The following is a 21014-nucleotide window of genomic DNA, read 5'->3' on the forward strand; positions in this document are numbered from 1 at the left end:
TACTTGTTAATTGATTGTATGTCCTCCTCTGAGAAGTGTCTGTTCAGGTCCGTGGCCCATTTGATGATTGGATTGTTTGTTATCTTATTATCTAATTTTTTGAGTTCCTTGTGTACTCTGGATATTAGGGCTCTATCTGAAGTGTGTGGAGTAAAGATTTGTTCCCAGGATGTAGGCTCCCTGTTTATCTCTCTTATTGTTTCTTTTGCTGAGAAAAAACTTTTTAGTTTGAGTAAGTCCCATTTGTTGATTCTAGTTGTTAACTCTTGCGCTATGGGAGTCCTATTGAGGAATTTGGAGCCCGACCCCACAGTATGTAGATCATAGCCAACTTTTTCTTCTATCAGACGCTGTGTCTCTGATTTAATATCGAGCTCCTTAATCCATTTTGAGTTAACTTTTGTGCATGGCGAGAGAAAGGGATTCAGTTTCATTTTGATGCAAATGGATTTCCAGTTTTCCCAGCACCATTTGTTGAAGATGCTATCCTTCCTCCATTGCATGCTTTTAGCCCCTTTATCAAATATAAGATAGTTGTAGTTTTGTGGACTGGTTACTGTGTCCTCTATTCTGTACCATTGGTCCACCCGCCTGTTTTGGTACCAGTACCATGCTGTTTTTGTTACTATTGCTCTGTAGTATAGTTTGAAGTCTGGTATCGCCATACCGCCTGATTCACACTTCCTGCTTAGCATTGTTTTTGCTATTCTGGGTCTTTTATTATTCCATATGAATTTCATGATTGTTTTATCTATTTCTACAAGAAATGCTGTTGGAATTTTGATTGGGATAGCATTGAACTTATAGAGAACTTTCGGTAATATCGCCATTTTGATGATGTTAGTTCTGCCTATCCATGAACAGGGTATATTTTTCCATCTTCTGAGGTGGTCTTCTATATCTCTCTTTAGGGTTCTGTAGTTTTCATTGTATAGGTCTTTCACCTCTTTTGTTAGGTTGATTCCCAAGTATTTTATTTTTTAGGGGGATATTGTGAATGGAGTAGTTGTCCTCATTTCCGTTTCAGAGGATTTGTCGCTGATATACAGGAATGCATTTGATTTATGCGTGTTGATTTTATATCCTGCCACTTTGCTGAATTCATTTATTAGCTCTAATAGTTTCTTTGTAGACCCTTTTGGGTCTGTTAGGTATAGAATCATATCATCTGCAAATAGTGATAATTTAAGTTCTTCTTTTCCTATTTTTATGCCTTTAATTTCTTTCGTCTGTCTAATTGCTCTGGCCAGTGTTTCGAGGACTATGTTGCACAGAAGTGGTGAGAGAGGGCATCCCTGTCTTGTACCAGATCTTAGAGGGAATGCCTTCAATTTTTCTCCATTCAGAATGATGCTGGCCTGTGGCTTATCATAGATTGCTTTTACAATGTTGAGGTATGATCCTGTTATCCCTAATTTTTCTAGTGTTTTGAACATAAAGGGATGCTGTACTTTGTCGAATGCTTTTTCTGCATCTATCGAGATGATCATATGGTTCTTATTTTTAAGTCTATTAATGTGGTGAATAACATTTATTGATTTCCGTATATTGAACCAGCCTTGCATCCCAGGGATGAATCCTACTTGATCATGATGTATAATTTTTTTGATACGATTTTGAATCCGATTCGCCAGAATTTTATTGAGGATTTTTGCATCTAGGTTCATTAGAGATATTGGTCTGTAGTTTTCTTTCTTTGAAGTGTCTCTGTCTGGTTTCGGCATCAGGGTGATGTTGGCCTCGTAGAATGAATTTGGAAGTTCTCCCTCTTTTTCTATTTCCTGAAATAACTTGAAAAGTATTGGTGTTAGTTCCTCTTTAAAGGTTTTGTAAATCTCTGCTGTATACCCATCCGGTCCTGGGCTTTTCTTAGTTGGTAGTCTTTTGATGGTTTCTTCTATTTCCTCTATTGTTATTGGTCTGTTTAGGTTGTCTATATCTTCCTGACTCAATCTGGGCAGATCATATGACTTAAGAAATTTATCGATGCCTTCACTATCTTCTATTTTATTGGAGTATAAGGATTCAAAATAATTTCTGATTATCTTCTTTATTTCTGAAGTGTCTGTTGTGATATTGCTTTTTTCATCCCGTATGCTAGTAATTTGGGTTCTCTCTCTTCTTCTCTTCGTTAGCATGGCTAAGGGTCTGTCGATTTTATTTATTTTTTCAAAGAACCAACTTTTAGTTTTGTAAATTTTTCAATTGTTTCTTTTGTTTCGATTTCATTAATTTCAGCTCTGATTTTAATTATTTCTTGCCTTCTACTTCTTTTGCTGTTGTTTTGCTCTTCTTTTTCTAGGATTTTGAGATGAAGTATGAGATCATTTATTTGTTGTTTTTTTCTTTTTTTAAGGAATGAGCTCCAAGCAATGAATTTTCCTCTTAGAACTGCTTTCAATGTGTCCCATAGATTCCGACATGTTGTGTCTGTGTTTTCATTTAACTCTAAGAAGTTTTTAATATCCTCCTTAATGTCTTCTATAACCCATTGATCATTCAGTAACCTATTGTTCATTCTCCAAGTGATGCATGATTTTTCCTTCCTTATTTTATCGTTGATTTTCAGTTTCATTCCATTATGATCAGATAAGATGCATGGTATTATCTCTACTCCTTTATATTGTCTAAGAGTTGCCCTGTGACATAATATATGATCTATTTTTGAGAAGGATCCATGTGCTGCTGAGAAAAAAGTGTAACTACTTGATGTTGGGTGGTATATTCTATATATGTCAATTAAGTCTAGGTTGTTAATTGTGTTATTGAGTTCTATAGTTTCCTTATTTAACTTTTGTTTGGAAGATCTGTCCAGTGGTGAGAGAGGTGTGTTGAAGTCTCCCATGATTATTGTATGGTGGTCTATTACACTCTTGAACTTGAGAAGAGTTTGCTTGATGAACATAGCTGCACCATTGTTTGGGGCATATATATTTATGATTGTTATGTCTTGTTGGTGTATGGATCCCTTGAGCAGTATGCAGTGTCCCTCTTTATCCCTTTTGATTAACTTTGGCTTGAAATCTATTTTATTAGATATGAGTATGGACACTCCTGCTTGTTTCCGCAGTCCATATGAGTGGAATGATTTTTCCCAACCTTTCACCTTCAGCCTATGTATATCTTTTCCTATCAAATGCGTCTCCTGTAGGCAGCATATTGTTGGGTCTTGTTTTGTGATCCATTCAACTAGCCTGTGTCTCTTAATTGGTGAGTTTAAGCCATTAACATTTAGGGTTATTATTGAGATATGGTTTGTTTCTCCAGCCATATTTGTTTATTAATGTTACTAAACCTGATTTGTTTTCCTCTTTGATTACTTTCCCCCCTTTTATTGTCCTACCTCCCACTGTTGGTTTTCAATGTTATTTTCCATTTCTTCTTCCTGTAAAATTTTGCCAAGGATTTTTTGAAGAGATGGTTTTCTAGCTGCGAATTCTTTTAACTTTTGTTTATCATGGAAGGTTTTAATTTCATCTTCCATCCTGAAGCTTAATTTCGCCGGATACACGATTCTTGGTTGGAACCCATTTTCTTTCAGTGTTTGAAATATGTTATTCCAGGATCTTCTAGCTTTCAGAGTCTGTGTTGAGAGATCAGCTGTTATCCTGATTGGTTTACCCCTAAATGTAATCTGCTTCCTTTCTCTTGTAGCTTTTAAAATTCTCTCCTTATTCTGTATGTTGGACATCCTCATTATAATGTGTCTAGGTGTGGATCTCTTATGATTTTGCACATTCGGCGTCCTGTAGGCTTCTAGGATTTGGGATTCTGTTTCATTCTTCAGGTCTGGGAAGTTTTCTCGTATTATTTCATTGAATAGATTGTTTATTCCTTTGGTTTGGAGCTCTGTGCCTTCCTGTATCCCAATGACTCTTAAGTTTGGTCTTTTAATGTTATCCCATATTTCTTGGATGTTCTGCTCATGGTTTCTTACCAGTCTTGCTTTGCTGTCTATGTTCTTTTCAAGTTGAAATACTTTGTCTTCATTGTCTGATGTTCTATCTTCTAAGTGATCTACTCTGCTGGTAGTATTGTCAATTGAGGTTTTAAGTTGGTTTATTGCTTCCTGCATTTCTAGGATTTCTATTTGTTTTTTATTACCTCTATCTCCCTGTGAAATTGATCTTTTACTTCCTGTATTTGTTTATGTAGTTCCTTGTCAAAGTGATCTTTCATTGTCTGATTTTGCTGTCTAATGTCTTCCTTGAGACTCCAGATCATCTGAAGCATTTATATCCTGAACTCTTTATCTGACATTCCATCTGTTGCAGCTATTACCTCTTCTAAAGTTGAGTTGACCTGCATTGCTTGTGGTCCTTTCTTTCCTTGTCTTTTCATACTGCTCGCATTTCTTTCTGCTTGGTGAAACTGTTGTGTTTTTGAAATTTTCCCCCTATTTATTTATATTGCTCTTGTATAGTTGGGAGATCTTTCTTGCAGGGCGGGTAGTGGCTGTGCTCCTCCTCTAATTAGGGTGATCTATCTACCACGCTGGTTGGTCGCAGGTCTGCCCACCCTGCGGGTGCGGGTGGCGGTTCTTCTCTGTCCCCACTCCAATTGTGGTGACGTAACTACCACGCCCTCGGGTCGTTGGTCCTGATCCGGACGTGGGCGGCAGCTCTTCTCCGCCCCTACTCCAATTGGTGTGACGTGTCTACCACGCTGGTCGGCCTCTAAGCCTGTTCCGCCAGTGGGTTGCAGTTCTGCCTACCTTGCGGGCTCGGGCGGCGGTTCTGCTCAGCCCCCACTCCCAGTGGGGGTACCTGACTGACTCTCCAACGGGTCGCTGGTCCTTTTCCGGACACGGGCAGCGGCTCTGCTGCACCCCCACTCCAACCAGTGTGACGTGACTGCCTCGGTGCTACTCGTCCACCACACTGGCAGGCTGCCAGGCCTGTCCTGCCAGTGGGTCGCAGGTCTGCCTACCTTGCCGGCTCAGTCGGCGGCTCTGCACAGCCCCCACTCCAAATGGGGTGATTTGGCTACCGCGCCGTCGGGTCGCTGGTCCTGTTCCAGGCGTGGGCGGCTACTCTCCTCGGCCCCAGCTGCAGTTGGGGTGTCGTGATACCATGCCCCGGGTCACTTGGCCTGCTCTGGGCGCAGGCGGCAGCTCCACTCTGCCCCCCAGGACCCCACAGCACCCAGCAGGACCCGGACCGAGAAGCAGTCCCCGCAGGTTCCCCAGCCCTGGGCCAAAGCAGCTTCGGGAGCCATAACCCGGCCTCTCCGATCCCGGCCACGCTCCACTAGGAGTAGGCTCCACAGAGCGACCCACACGGGTTCCCCAGCCCCAGGCCAAAGCAGCCCTGGGAGCCCGAGCCCAGCCGCTCCAAACTCTCCCAGCTCAGTGCACGCTCCTCTAGGAGCAGGCCCAAAGACGCAGTCCCCGCAGGCTCCCCAGCCCCGGGCCAAAACTGTTCCGGGAGTCCGAGCCCAGCTGCCCCTCAGCGCACATTCCACTTGGAGCTGGCCTCAGCAGGCAGTCCCCGCAGGTTCCCCAGCCCTGGGCCAAAGCAGCCCGGGGAACCAGAATCCAGCCGCTCAAAGCCCGGCGCACGCCTTGCCAGGAGCGAGCCCCGAGGAGTATTCTCAGGTTCTCCAGCCCCGAGCCTGAGCGATCTGTCTGCGAGACGCAGGCAAATACCAGCCTGAAATCACCTGTTCCGTAGTTGAATGAGCTGAGATCAATGGAAAACAGGGATGATTACATCAGCTCTCCAAGATGGTGGCTGCTGTCCTCCGTGGTCCGACCGGTGTCGAGAACCGAACTGGAACGCTTCTCTCCTCTGTCTCAAAGCCGGAACTCAGCACTAAGCACAGCCATTGCACCGCTGGCAGGAGCCCCCAGAATCCGCATCGCTGTACTCCCGCTCCGGTACCTCGCCGGGCACCGCATACTCCATCCGCGGGGCGGTCCGCTGACCAGGCTCTGCTACCCTCCGTGTGGAGAAATCGCCTGCAACCGAGCCCCCGCAGCCGAACCCCGCGCGATGTAAATCCGTCCTCTAGATTCTGGAGCACCTCAATTTCACTGGAAATTCCCAACAAGGTATCCTTCAGCCGTTTCACCTCGCCTTTCTCTCGCACAGTGACACGGCGTACTGGGGTGATGCACTCCCATCGCCGGCATCTTCCCTTCCCCTGTCTAATCGCAATTTTTTTTTTCTTTTTTTTTTATTGATTATTTCAAGCATTACTAGCTCATGATATATCATCTTTCATACATTTGACTCAAATTGTGTTTTGACCTCCCATTTTCACCCCAAATACAGATTGCAGAATCACATCTGTTACATATTCACATTTTTACATAAGCCATATTAGTGACTGTTGTATTCTGCTACCTTTCCTATCCCCTACTATCCCCCCTCCCCTCCCCTCCCATCTTCCCTCTCTACCTCCCCTGCTGTAGTTCAATTCTCTCCCTTTTTTTCCCTCCCCCTTGCCCCTCATAACCTCTTATAATTCTATGTATCATTGAAGGTCTCCTACTATTTCCATGTGCTTTCCCTTCTCTCTCCGTTTCTCTCCCCCCATTCGTCTTTGTTTACTGTAGTCTTTTCCTCATGCTCTTCCTTCCTGTTCTGTTCTTAGTTGTTCTCTTTATATCAGAGCAGACATTTGGCATTTGTTTTTTAGGGCTTGGCTAGCTTCACTTAGCATAATCTGCTCTAATGCCATCCATTTTCCCCTATTGAGGAATTTGGAGCCCGACCCCACAGTATGTAGATCATAGCCAACTTTTTCTTCTATCAGACGCCGTGTCTCTGATTTAATATCGAGCTCCTTGATCCATTTTGAGTTAACTTTTGTGCATGGCGAGAGAAAGGGATTCAGTTTCATTTTGATGCAAATGGATTTCCAGTTTTCCCAGCACCATTTGTTGAAGATGCTATCCTTCCTCCATTGCATGCTTTTAGCCCCTTTATCAAATATAAGATAGTTGTAGTTTTGTGGATTGGTTACTGTGTCCTCTATTCTGTACCATTGGTCCACCCGCCTGTTTTGGTACCAGTACCATGCTGTTTTTGTTACTATTGCTCTGTAGTATAGTTTGAAGTCTGGTATCGCCATACCGCCTGATTCACACTTCCTGCTTAGCATTGTTTTTGCTATTCTGGGTCTTTTATTATTCCATATGAATTTCATGATTGTTTTATCTATTTCTACAAGAAATGCTGTTGGAATTTTGATTGGGATAGCATTGAACTTATAGAGAACTTTTGGTAATATCGCCATTTTGATGATGTTAGTTCTGCCTATCCATGAACAAGGAATATTTTTCCATCTTCTGAGGTCTTCTTCTATATCTCTCTTTAGGGTTCTGTAGTTTTCATTGTATAGGTCTTTCACCTCTTTTGTTAGGTTAATTCCCAAGTATTTTATTTTTGGGGGGGATATTGTGAATGGAGTAGTTGTCCTCATTTCCGTTTCAGAGGATTTGTCGCTGATATACAAGAATGCATTTGATTTATGAGTGTTGATTTTATATCCTGCCACTTTGCTGAATTCATTTATTAGCTCTAATAGTTTCTTTGTAGACCCTTTTGGGTCTGTTAGGTATAGAATCATATCATCTGCAAATAGTGGTAATTTAAGTTCTTCTTTTCCTATTTTTATGCCTTTAATTTCTTTCGTCTGTCTAATTGCTCTGGCCAGTGTTTCGAGGACTATGTTGAACAGAAGTGGTGAGAGAGGGCATCCCTGTCTTGTACCAGATCTTAGAGGGAATGCCTTCAATTTTTCTCCATTCAGAATGATGCTTGCCTGTGGCTTATCATAGATTGCTTTAACAATGTTGAGGTATGATCCTGTTATCCCTAATTTTTCTAGAGTTTTGAACATAAAGGTATGCTGTACTTTGTCGAATGCTTTTTCTGCATCTATCGAGATGATCATATGGTTCTTATTTTTAAGTCTATTGATGTGGTGAATAACATTTATTGATTTCCGTATATTGAACCAGCCTTGCATCCCAGGGATGAATCCTACTTGATCATGGTGCACAATTTTTTTGATATGTTTTTGAATCCGATTCGCCAGAATTTTATTGAGGATTTTTGCATCTAGGTTCATTAGAGATATTGGTCTGTAGTTTTCTTTCTTTGAAGTGTCTCTGTCTGGTTTCGGCATCAGGGTGATGTTGGCCTCGTAGAATGTATTTGGAAGTTCTCCCTCTTTTTCTATTTCCTGGAATAGCTTGAAAAGTATTGGTGTTAGTTCCTCTTTAAAGGTTTTGTAAAAGTCTGCTGTATACCCATCCTGTCCTGGGCTTTTCTTAGTTGGTAGTCTTTTGATGGTTTCTTCTATTTCCTCTATTGTTATTGGTCTGTTTAGGTTGTCTATATCTTCCTGACTCAATCTGGGCAGATCATATGACTTAAGAAATTTATTGATGCCTTCACTATCTTCTATTTTATTGGAGTATAAGGATTCAAAATAATATCTGATTATCTTCTGTATTTCTGAAGTGTCTGTTGTGATATTGCTTTTTTCATCCCGTATGCTAGTAATTTGGGTTCTCTCTCTTCTTCTCTTCGTTAGCATGGCTAAGGGTCTGTCGATTTTATTTATTTTTTCAAAGAACCAACTTTTGGTTTTGTCAATTTTTTCAATTGTTTCTTTCATTTCGATTTCATTAATTTCCGCTCTGATTTTAATTATTTCTTGCCTTCTACTTCTTTTGCTATTGTTTTGTTCTTCTTTTTCTAGGATTTTGAGATGAAATATGAGATCATTTATTTGTTGTTTTTTTTTCTTTTTTTAAGGAATGAGCTCCAAGCAATGAATTTTCCTCTTAGAACTGCTTTCAATGTGTCCCATAGATTCCAATATGTTGTGTCTGTGTTTTCATTTAACTCTAAGAAGTTTTTAATTTCCTCCTTGATGTCTTCTATAACCCATTGATCATTCAGTAACCTATTGTTCATTCTCCAAGTGATGCATGATTTTTCCTTCCTTATTTTATCGTTGATTTTCAGTTTCATTCCATTATGATCAGATAAGATGCATGGTATTATCTCTACTCCTTTATATTGTCTAAGAGTTGCCCTGTGACATAATATATGATCTATTTTTGAGAAGGATCCATGTGCTGCTGAGAAAAAAGTGTAACTACTTGATGTTGGGTGGTATATTCTATATATGTCAATTAAGTCTAGGTTGTTAATTGTGTTATTGAGTTCTATAGTTTCCTTATTTAACTTTTGTTTGGAAGATCTGTCCAGTGGTGAGAGAGGTGTGTTGAAGTCTCCCATGATTATTGTATGGTGGTCTATTAGACTCTTGAACTTGAGAAGAGTTTGCTTGATGAACGTAGCTGCACCATTGTTTGGGGCATATATATGTATGATTGTTATGTCTTGTTGGTGTATGGATCCCTTGAGCAGTATGCAGTGTCCCTCTTTATCCCTTTTGATTAACTTTGGCTTGAAATCTATTTTGTTTGATATGAGTATGGACACTCCTGCTTGTTTCCGCAGTCCATATGAGTGGAATGATTTTTCCCAACCTTTCATCTTCAGTCTATGTATATCTTTTCCTATCAAATGCGTCTCCTGTAGGCAACATATTGTTGGGTCTTGTTTTGTGATCCATTCAACTAGCCTGTGTCTCTTAATTGGTGAGTTTAAGCCATTAACATTTAGGGTTATTATTGAGATATGGTTTGTTTCTCCAGCCATATTTGTTTATTAATGTTACTAAACCTGATTTGTTTTCCTCTTTGATTACTTCCCCCCCTTTACTGTCCTACCTCCCACTGATGGTTTTCAATGTTGTTTTCGTTTTCCTCTTCCTGTAATGTTTTGCCAAGGATTTTTTGAAGAGATGGTTTTCTAGCTGCGAATTCTTTTAACTTTTTTTTATCGTGGAAGGTTTTAATTTCATCTTCCATCCTGAAGCTTAATTTCGCCGGATACACGATTCTTGGTTGGAACCCATTTTCTTTCAGTGTTTGAAATATGTTATTCCAGGATCTTCTAGCTTTCAGAGTCTGTGTTGAGAGATCAGCTGTTATCCTGATTGGTTTACCCCTAAATGTAATCTGCTTTCTTTCTCTTGTAGCTTTTAAAATTCTCTCCTTATTCTGTATGTTGGGCATCTTCATTATAATGTGTCTAGGTGTGGATCTCTTATGATTTTGCACTTTCGGCGTCCTGTAGGCTTCTAGGATTTGGGATTCTGTCTCATTTTTCAAGTCTCGGAAGTTTTCTCGTATTATTTCATTGAATAGATTGTTTATTCCTTTGGTTTGGAGCTTTGTGCTTTCCTGAATCCCAATGACTCTTAAGTTTGGTCTTTTAATGTTATCCCATATTTCTTGGATGTTCTGTTCATGGTTTCTTAGCAGACTTGCTGAGCTGTCTATGTTCTTTTCCAGTTGAAATACTTTGTCTTCATTGTCTGATGTTCTATCTTCTAAGTGATCTACTCTGCTGGTAGTATTGTCAATTGAGGTTTTAAGTTGGTTTATTGCTTCCTGCATTTCTAGGATTTCTATTTGTTTGTTTTTTATTACCTCTATCTCCCTGTGAAATTGGTCTTTTACTTCCTGGATTTGTTTATGTAGTTCCTTGTCAAAGTGATCTTTCATTGTCTGGTTTTGCTGTCTCATGTCTTCCTTGAGACTCCAGATCATCTGAAGCATGTATATCCTGAACTCTTTATCTGACATTCCATCTGTTGCAGCTATTACCTCTTCTAAAGTTGAGTTGACCTGCATTGCTTGTGGTCCTTTCTTTCCTTGTTGTTTCATACTGCTCGCGTTTCTTTCTGCTTGGTGAAACTGTTATGTTTTTGAAATTTTCCCTGTATTTATTTATATTGTTCTTGTATAGTTGGGAGATCTCTCTTGCAGGGCGGGTAGTGGCTGTGCTCCTCCTCTAATTAGGGTGATCTATCTACCACGCTGGTTGGTCGCAGGTCTGCCCACTCTGCGGGCGCGGGTGGCGGTTCTTCTCTGTCCCCACTCCAATTGTGGTGATGTAACTACCACGCCCTCGGGTCGTTGGACCTGATCCGGATGTGGGCGGCAGCTCTGCTCCGCCCCTACTCCAATTGGTGTGACGTGTCTACCACGCTGGTCGGCCTCTAAGCCTGTTCCGTCGGTGGGTCGCAGATCTGCCTACCTTGCGGGCAGTTTTAATTTGTATTTCTGTAATTGCTAGAGATCATGGACATTTTTTCATGTTTGTTGATGGTATTTCTTCTTCTGTAAAGTGTTCAGTTTCTTTGCCCATTTAATTATTGGGTTATTTGTTTTCTTGGTATTAAGTTTTTTGTATTTTTTTAATATAAACTGATGATTAATGCTCTATGTGAGATGCAGGTAACATAGATTTTCTCCCATTCTGTAGGCTCTTTGTTCATGTTCTTGATTATTTACTTTTCTGTGAAGATTTTTAGTTTGATACCACCCATTTATTGATTCCCAATTTTACTTTTTGTTTTTTAGTAGTCTCAGTTAGAAATTTGGTTCCTAAGCCAATATGATGAAGAGTTGGGCCTAATTTATTTTTTCTATTAGGTTCAGGGTCTCTGGTCTAATGCCTAAGCCCTTGATTCACTTTGAGTTGAGTTTTGTGCAGGGTGAGAGTTAGGGGTCAATTTCATTCTGCTACATATGGATTTCCAGTTTTCTGAGCACCACTTTTTGAAGAGGATATCTTTTCCCCAAGGTTTATGGCACCATTGTCTAGTATGAAATAACTATATTTATGTGGGTTTGTTTCTGTGTCTTCTGTACTGTTCTATTAGTCTTCATGTCTATTTTGGTGCCAATGCAAAGTTATTTTATTATTATATCTCTCTAATATAATTTAATGTCTGGTATTGTGATGCCTCCTGCTTCACATTTCTGGCTAAGGATTGCTTTGGCTATTCTGGACCTCTTAGTTTTCCAAAGAATTTCATGAATGCTTTTTTTTTTCTATAAAGAATGTCTTTGGAATTTTAATTTAAATCTGTATAGCACTTTTGGTAGTATGGGCATATTGACACCATTAATTTTGCCTATCCAAGAGCATGGGGGAATCTTTGCATCATCTAAGGTCTTTAGCTTTAACTGATTTTGGTGTTGATTTGGTCTTCTTTTTCTAGGGCTTTTTGATGTAAAGTTAGGTTATTTATTTGGTGACTTTTTATTCCTTTAATGAATGAGCTCAATGCACTGAACTTTCCTCTTAGAACTGCGTTCATAATGTCCCCAAGATTTTGATATGTTGTGTCACTATTCTCAGTTACCTCTAAGTATTTTTTTTAAAAATTTCATCCTGGATTTCTTCAACTAACATTGGTCATTTAATACCACATTATTTAGTTTCTGGGTTAGAGTAGCTTCTATTTTTATTTTATCATTTATTTCTAATTCATTCTATCATGATCTGATAAAATCCTTGGTATTTTCTTTTTTTTTTTTTGTATTTTCTAAGAGTGGCATTGTGGCTTAAGGTATAGTCTATTTTAGAGAAGGATCCATATGCTGCTTAGAAGAAATTATACTCAGTTATTGATGGACAAAATATTCAATATATTTCTATTAAGTCTATTGATTGTATTTTTTACTTTTAGCTTCTTTATTTAGTTTTTGTTTGGAAGATCTCTCAAGTGATAAGAGGGACTTGTTAAAGTCACCTAGTATTACTGTGTTTTGGAATATTTGATTCTTGAAATTTTGAAGTGTTTATTTATATGTATGTCAATGCTCCATTGTTTGGTGCATAAATATTTATGATTGTTATGTTTTGTTGATGTATGATTCCCTTATGCAGTATGAGTGGCCTTCTTTATTCCTTCTGATTAACTTTGGTTTGAAGTCTACTTTATCTGATAAGAGGATAGGGATCCCAGCTTGTTTACAAGATCCCTGTGAATGGTATGTGTTTTTTTCCCATCTTTTAACCTTCAGTCTTCCAAGTAGTCTAGTCTGCTGGTGATGCTTTCCAATAAATTTTTACTTAGGTTAATTGATTATTTTTTTTATTTTATTTTATTTTTTTAAAATTTCTATCTCTTTATTGAAGTGCTATTTTGCTTCCTGTATTTTCTACCTTATATCATCCTTTACCTCCCAGATCAGTTTAACTGTGAACATTCTAAACTCTTTCTCTGACATTTCTTGCACTGTGGTGTCATCGGATTCTGTTATTGAAGTATTTGGATTGGTTTTGGGGCAATTTGTTCCCTTGCTTTTTCATGTTGTTTGTGTGTCTACCCATCTAACCATTGGTTTTGAGGTAGCAAGTTTCTACCCTGTGGACTTACAGTGTCCCTGAAAGTTTCCAGTACCTCATAGTTTAGGGAGAGACAGGTTAATATCAACAACCAATGCAAACAATTTATACCATTAAATCAAATAGATCTTGCTATGAAATCTACAATATTCATTTTAAAAATAATCAGAAATGATATGATCAGTTATTGCCCATGATAAAAACAGTAAGTTCACAAAAGTGTTTATAATTTCAAGGGTGAACAGGGATAGTACAAAATTTATATAAGATGTGATGATTATGAGGGTAGAGGAAAAAATAGGTATAAAAAATTAAAAGAAGAGTGTTAAGGTTTGGATATGAGGTGTCCCCCAAAAGCTCATATGTGAGACAATGCAAGAAGGTTCAAAGGAGAAATGATTGGGTTGTAAGAGTCTTAACTCAATTAGTGAAATAATCTAAGGGTTAACTGAGGGTAGAGGTAGGGTGTTGCTGAAGGTGGTGGGAATTTGGAGTGTGGCTTTAGGGTGTATACATTTTGTATCTGAAGAGTGGAGTCAGTCTCTCTGCTCTCTGAAAATGATGTAAACCTCTTCCCTCTGCCACTTTCCTCTGCCATGATGTTTCACCTCACCTTGAGCCCAGAGTAATGGAGACTACTGTCTTTGCATTGAGACCTCTGAGCATTCAAATAAACCTTTCCTCTTCTACAATTCTTCTGTTCAGGTTGGTCCTTTAGTTGCAACAGTGAAAATTCTGTCCAAAATAAAGAGTGAAAGAGATGTCAGTAGAGATTGGCTGTTAGTGAGGAAAAGAGAGAAAGAGAGTTGAAAGAAACAGATAAGTAAGAAAAAAAATGTATAAAATAAAAAAATTAATAGAAATTTTAAAAATGAAAGAATATAAGAGCAAAATAGATATCTACTAATCAAACATCTTTGTCCTTAAATACTGATTTATGAAAATTAACTGCGTTCAAAAAATGCCAGAATTGAGAATAAATAAAAGATATAAATCTGAGTAAGTATCCAATTAAAGATAGAGTTCATTAAGAACAAAGAATAAGAGATGGGGGTGGATAGAAAAAGGTTTATAGATTCACCAGATGAATAGGGCAAACTCAGAGAAAATGTAAGTCGTGTTTATGAGGGTGGAGTAGAAAAAATAGAAATAAAAAAATAGAAGGAAGAGTGGAAGAGAACAATAGAGTTTGGCTGTTAGCAAGAAAAAAGGCAAAAAGAGAAACAAAATTGTGAAAGACAGACTAACAAATCAATCTAAAATACTCTAAATAAAATCTTAACCCTCAAAAAACAGCATGAAAACATAACTACCTTCAAGAAATGCTAAGAATATTAGAGCAGAAACAAATAGATAACTGTCCATCATGCCCCTAGAAAATCCTATTGTTATTTTACTGGTTTAGTCAGGCCTTATCTCCATCAGGACTGAACTCACTGTTCTGTGTCTGTGAATTTTTTCTACTCCATGGGTGAGAATGTGGGGAACTTCATGAGATTTTATTGCATTTAATGAATGATGACTGTATTACAGAGTGAAGGACTAAAAACAAAGAGCTACTATTAAAGAGTACTGATTAAAAACACTAGCACACAATACAATATGATTCGTAAAAAGCAAAAGGTAAAAGAAAGAAAAAATGGGCAATGGTAATCTGGGTGGGGCTGCTCAGAGCGCAGAATGGAAGCGGAAGCAGAGACTTCTCAGGAGACCTGGGCAGCGGACTTCTCCCCTCAAGGAGAAACCATTATTATGGAAATCAGATTGCTGGGCAGGTGGGGATTGCGGTATGTGCTTCAGAGCTGGTCTCTCTCTTTGAGACCCTTGGCTGGGGATAATCGGTGCCACTTCTTCATGAAAGAACCCCCTGGTACTCCTACTGGAGAGAGGGAAGCCTGGTGGGATCTTGAGGTCAAGTTGAAAAGAAGCCCATTCCAATGCTAATTCCCCACATAACCTACCTAATTCACCCCGCACCTGTCCACCGTGGATTTTGTTCTGCTGTATAACCCAGAATTTAACCAACGCTTCTCTTTTCGGTGTTTGCCGACTTTTTTCCACCTGTAATGAGCTGGATGACCAGCTCTTGGGCCTTGGGCGGCCTCCCTTCTGTGCCTCTCTTTCCACCTGTGAAAAATGGAAGTATTAACTCTAGACACCAGTATGATTAGGTTGCTATGAAGGTCGAACTACTCGAAGGAAGCCAAAGGAAATTCTTGGCTTCTTCATAGGTTGTAAAATGGTGAACCTCAACTGTTGTCGAGTTGCAATTTCTCTCCCTCCCTCTTCTTCATGCTGAACTATTTTTCAAGTCTCAGGTCATTTTTTTTTTTTTTCATGGGAACTTTGCGACTCCTTAGCCCCCAGCCTGGAATGAAACTCTTTACTCTCTCTCCGCAATGCCTTGCTTTTTAACCCCCTAACAACAGCAAGAAGAGATAGTTATCAGTTTTAAAGTGCTCATTTGGTGCCAGGCTCTATATTCAACACTACCTGGATTATCTCCTTTAAATTTTCACAGAATTCTTATTTTTTGTGGTAGTGGGGATTGAACCCAGAGGCCTTCTACCACTAAGCCACACCCCCAGCCCTTGTATTCTGAGAGAAGATCTAGCTAAATGGCTGAGACTGGTCTTGAATTTGCAGTCCTCCTGCCTCAGCCTCTTCAGTTGCTGAGATTATGGACCTGTGCCACCACACCCAGATCACAGCGTCCTTTTAAGTTTTCCAGGGACACAGCTTAGAAAAATGCAGGCCTCATGTGTCATCAACTGCTTACCCAACGCCTTGATGACAGCACCCCTGTGCACCTTCCTAGTTCAGTTCCGGCAGCCCTCAGTCAGCGGCCTCTCATAGATCACCAGAAGCCTGTACATCAGCAATGGTGTGGCTGCCAACAACTAGCTCTTGCTGTCCAGCAACCAGATCACATCAGTCATCAATGTCTCAGTAGAGATGGTAAATGCCATCTATGAGGATATCCAGTATACACAGGTGCCTGTGGCTGACTCACCCATCTCTGAGCTCTATGACTTCTTTGACCCCATTGCCGACCACATCCACAGTGTGGAAATGAAGCAGGGCTGCACTGCTACACTGTGCCGCTGGCGTGAGTTGCTCAGCCACTTTGTGCCTTGCCTACCTCATGAAGTACCATGCCATGTCCCTGCTGGATGCCCACACATGGACCAAGTCATGCCGGCCCATCATCCCACCCAACACTGGCTTTTGGGAACAACTCATCCAATATGAGTTCCAGCTGTTTGGTAAGAATGCTATACACATGGTCAGCTCCCCAATGGGAATGATCCCTGACATCTATGAGAAGGATGTCTGTTTGATGATTCCACTGTAAATCATCCCCTAAGCCTCTGCTTTGGGTCAGCTTACAGACCTATTGTTGATCCTATATCAGGATCTGAACTTGAACGATCTTTGTTGATACAGGAAAGCAACAGATGATACCTTTTATAAGGGCAAAAAAAGAGAAAGCGATGCCACAGCTTTCAACTTTGTAATCCATATCTTTAAAGATTAAACTTGATTGTTAGAGGTGAAAAAAAGGGGGCAATGGTGTTTCTTTTCTTTCTTTTTTTAAATTTAATTTTATTTATTTTATTTATTTTTTTATTGGTGGTTAAAAACATTACAAAGCTCATGACATATCATCTTTCATATATTTGATTCAAGTGGGTTATGAGCTCCCATTTTTACCCCAAATACAAGTTGCAGAATCACATCGGTTACACATCCACATTTTTACATAATGCCATATTAGTGACTGTTGTATTCTGCTACCTTTCCTATCCCCTACTATCCCCCTCCCCTTCCCTCTCATCTTCCCTCTCTACCCCATCTGCTGTTATTCAATTCTCTCCCTTGTTTTTTTTTTCCCTTTCCCCTCTGCATGCCAATCAAAATCCCAACGGCATTTCTTGTAGAAATAGATAAAGCTATCATGAAATTCATATGGAAAAACAAAAGACCCAGAATAGCAAAAGCAATTCTAAGCAGGAAGTGTGAATCTGGAGGTATAGTGATACCAGATTTCAAACTGTACTACAGAGCAATAGTAACAAAAACAGCATGGAACTGGTACCAAAACAGGCAGGTGGACCAATGGTACAGAATAGAGGACACAGAGACCAATCCACAAAACTACAACTTTCTTATATTTGATAAAGGGGCTAAAAGCATGCAATGGAGAAAGGATAGCATCTTCAACAAATGGTGCTGGGAAAACTGGAAATCCATATGCAACAAAATGAAGCTGAACCCCTTTCTCTCGCCATGCACAAAAGTTAATTCAAAATGGATCAAAGAGCTTGATATCAAATCAGAGACTCTGCGCCTGATAGAAGAAAAAGTTGGCTCCGATCTACATATTGTGGGGTCGGGCTCCAAATTCCTTAATAGGACGCCCATAGCCCAAGAGTTAAATACAAGAATAAACAAATGGGACTTACTTAAACTAAAAAGTTTTTTCTCAGCAAGAGAAACAATAAGAGAGGTAAATAGGGAACCTGCACCCTGGGAACAAATTTTTACTCCTCACACTTCAGATAGAGCCCTAATATCCAGAATATACAAAGAACACAAAAAATTAAACAATAAGATAACAAATAACCATATCAACAAATGGGCCAAGGACCTGAACAGACACTTCTCAGAGGAGGATATACAATCAATCAATAAGTACATGAAAAAATGCTCACCATCTCTAGCAGTCAGAGAAATGCAAATCAAAACCACCCTAAGATACCATCTCACTCCAGTAAGATTGGCAGCCATTATGAAGTCAAACAACAATAAGTGCTGGCGAGGATGTGGGGAAAAGGGTACACTTGTACGTTGCTGGTGAGACTGCAAATTGGTGCGGCCAATATGGAAAGCAGTATGGAGATTCCTGGGAAAGATGGGAATGGAACCACCATTTGACCCAGCTATTCCCCTTCTCGGTCTATTCCCTGAGGACCTTAAAAGAGCATACTATAGGGATACTGCCACATCAATGATCATAGCAGCACAATTCACAATAGCTAGACTCTGGAAGCAATGGTGTTTCTATTAGTACCATTTGAAGAAGTTGGTGAAGAGGATCATTTGACCAACAGAGAGCCTACATGTGGCAAAATCTACTCTTTGTCTCCTAAATGTTCTGAAGAAAGAGACTAATTACTTATTTTAGAAATCATTTATTTTAGTAACAATTTCCCCAGAGATATGAAAAAAATCATGTTTCTTACTAGGGAGACTGTGATCTTGACTAAAGAAATTTGCGGGAGGGGAACATGGCCGCCAAGGAGGAAGCAGCGACTCTAATGTCTCCGCACTAACGAGATAAAAAAGACCCTTTGGAACAGTGGCAGTCTTCACACTGAGGAACTTCTAGCAAAATTCCATGAAGAGGGGTCCTGCCGGGATCTGGTAGGTCTATTAGAAGTGTCGGTTTGTGGCCGCCGGGACTCGGGGCCTGGGGACTGCGGTACTTGCCGGAGACGGGCCATCGCCTCCCCGGCCCCAGGCGCCGCTGGAGCCGCGAGCCATAAAGACACGGACCGGGCCGCGGTGCGGCTAGAAGCCGGGAACACCGGGGGCGGAGAGAGCAACCAGGGCAGCGCCGGCTGTAGAAACCGCGGCGGAGAGAGGCGTGGGAGCTCAAGGCAGAGACACACCGGAGAGAGCGAGCCAGCACTCCGCCATCATCCCGAAATAGCGAAAAGAGGAAGATGGCGGCGGGAAGTGAGTAAGCCCCTCCATGTTCCGCACCCCGCACTGCCGCGTCTGAAAAGCTGAGACAGACAGCTGCAACTCAGCATTAAACTATCCGGCTGAGGCGGCTGGTCAGCCCTTCTCATCCTACGGAGGTGGATGCCTGCCGGGCCTTCGTGGGTAGTGGCCGCAGGGTCCAGGCGGGGCTTGGGAGACAGTGGGGACCCGCCCGTGGCGTTGGTCGCCCGGCAGGGTGAGGCGAACTATAGCCATTTGCGGAGGACACCACTGTGGCGGAGGGCTGGCGTGGCAGGACTGCGGCGGAGGAGATAACTTCTTTGAAGCCTGCTGCAGCAGGTGTGTGGTCTCCTGGCTTTCCCTCTCCACGCATCAGGGAAAACTTAAGAGCCCCTCCCAGCTCTCCCGAGAGTGCTACAGCCAGCCCGAGGGAGTCAGAGGTGGTGCGGGACTGCCGCTCCCGCCAGGGCTGACTGCTGAGGTCTCTTGCACCAGCTACGGGGGTGTGGCTACCGGAGGGCAAGCAAAATTCGCTGAGGATTCTCAGCACCAAGCTCTACAAGCTTAGGGTCTGAGGGAATGGCAATCTGGAGGAGTGAGCCCAGTCGTTCATGAAAACAGGGCTCCCGGGAGCAGCAGACCTGGCCTGTAGCCAGCATTGTGGTGAGAGGGGCCTGGCTAGAGGAAAAGTGGAAGTGATTGGACACAAGAGGAGGCCCTAGGCACTCAGGATTGGAGACTCGCCCAGTCTGGGAGGAGCTGCTGCACAGTGATTGGTTCCCGCGTACTGACGGGAAAGACTTGACCGGGTGGGCACAGCGCCACCTAGTGGAAGAGAAGTTAATCAAACTCTAAGACGGCATTTATTAGTCTTTTTAATTGTTGTTGTTGTTTTTTTGTTTGTTTGTTTTTTTTGATTGGGGTTTTTCTTTCATCTTCATTTTTCTATCTTGTTTTTTCTTTCTTTTCTCTTTTTTTCTTCTTTCTCTTCTAATCTTAATTTTATTTTTTTAATTATTATTAATATTTTTTTAAATTTTTGTTCTTTTTTAGTTCCTATTTCTTTCTTCTTTTGTCTTTTCATTTTTTTATCCACCCTTCCTTGAATTCTACCTGCCTACTCTCATTCTCCTTAGTGACTTCTTCCCTTCCCTTCTAATACCTTTCCTCCCTAGCATCAAATAAATTTATAGGAATAAACAGTAACCCAGCAGTCAATCAGAACAAGAAGCAACATGAGCAGCTTCAAGAAACAAGGAAGAAAAGGATTACAAACAATGCAGGACAGCCTAAATATTCAGGAGGACCTAGAGTCATCAGAAAAATGGTCATATAAAGACCTCAAGGAACGCCTTAGACAGATGGAATGGAACCTCAAAGAGGATACAAGACAGCAAATTCAAGCAGCGAAAGAACACATTGAGAATGAGTTACATAAACAGCTAAAAGAAGAAGTTAAGCATCTTTATAAGGAGATAGAGATTATAAAAAATAATCAAACAATAATTCTAGAAATGAAGGAAACGATAAACCAAATTAAAAACTCAATTGAGAGTATCACTAACAGAGTGGAACAAGTAGAAACCAGAACGTCCAATAATGAAGACAAAATATACCATCTTGAAAAGAGTCTAGCCTACTCAGAAAGGCTGGTAAAAAATCACGAGAAAAACATCCAAGAGTTATGCGATAACATGAAGAAACCAAACTTATGAGTCATCGGGATAGAAGAAGGTACAGAGATTCAAACCAAGGGAATGAGAAACCTGCTGAATGAAATAATTACAGAAAACTTTCCAGAAATAAAAAAGGAAACAGATATACAAATTGAAGATGCATACAGGACACCGAGCACACAAAATCACAGTAGACCAATGCCAAGACACATTGTTATGAAGATATCCAATATACAGAACAAAGAGAAAATATTAAAAGCTACAAGAGAAAGGAGACAGATTACATTTAGGGGTAAACCAATACGGTTAACAACGGACTTTTCATCACAGACACTGAAAGCAAGAAGGTCATGGAACAATGTATTTCAAACAC

General features: G+C 40.6%; 1 pseudogene across 1 annotated transcript; it reads left to right on the forward strand.

The window, feature by feature from the left end:
- Positions 1–16025: 16025 nt before the first annotated feature.
- Positions 16026–16590, forward strand: LOC308655036 (dual specificity protein phosphatase 18-like; annotated as a pseudogene). Its single transcript has one exon. The product of its transcript is annotated as a dual specificity protein phosphatase 18-like (transcript).
- The last annotated feature ends 4424 nt before the right edge of the window (positions 16591–21014 follow it).

The sequence above is a fragment of the Spermophilus citellus genome (assembly GCF_964194105.1).
Source record: "Spermophilus citellus genome assembly, chromosome: 8".
Classification (NCBI taxonomy): Eukaryota; Metazoa; Chordata; class Mammalia; order Rodentia; family Sciuridae; genus Spermophilus; species Spermophilus citellus.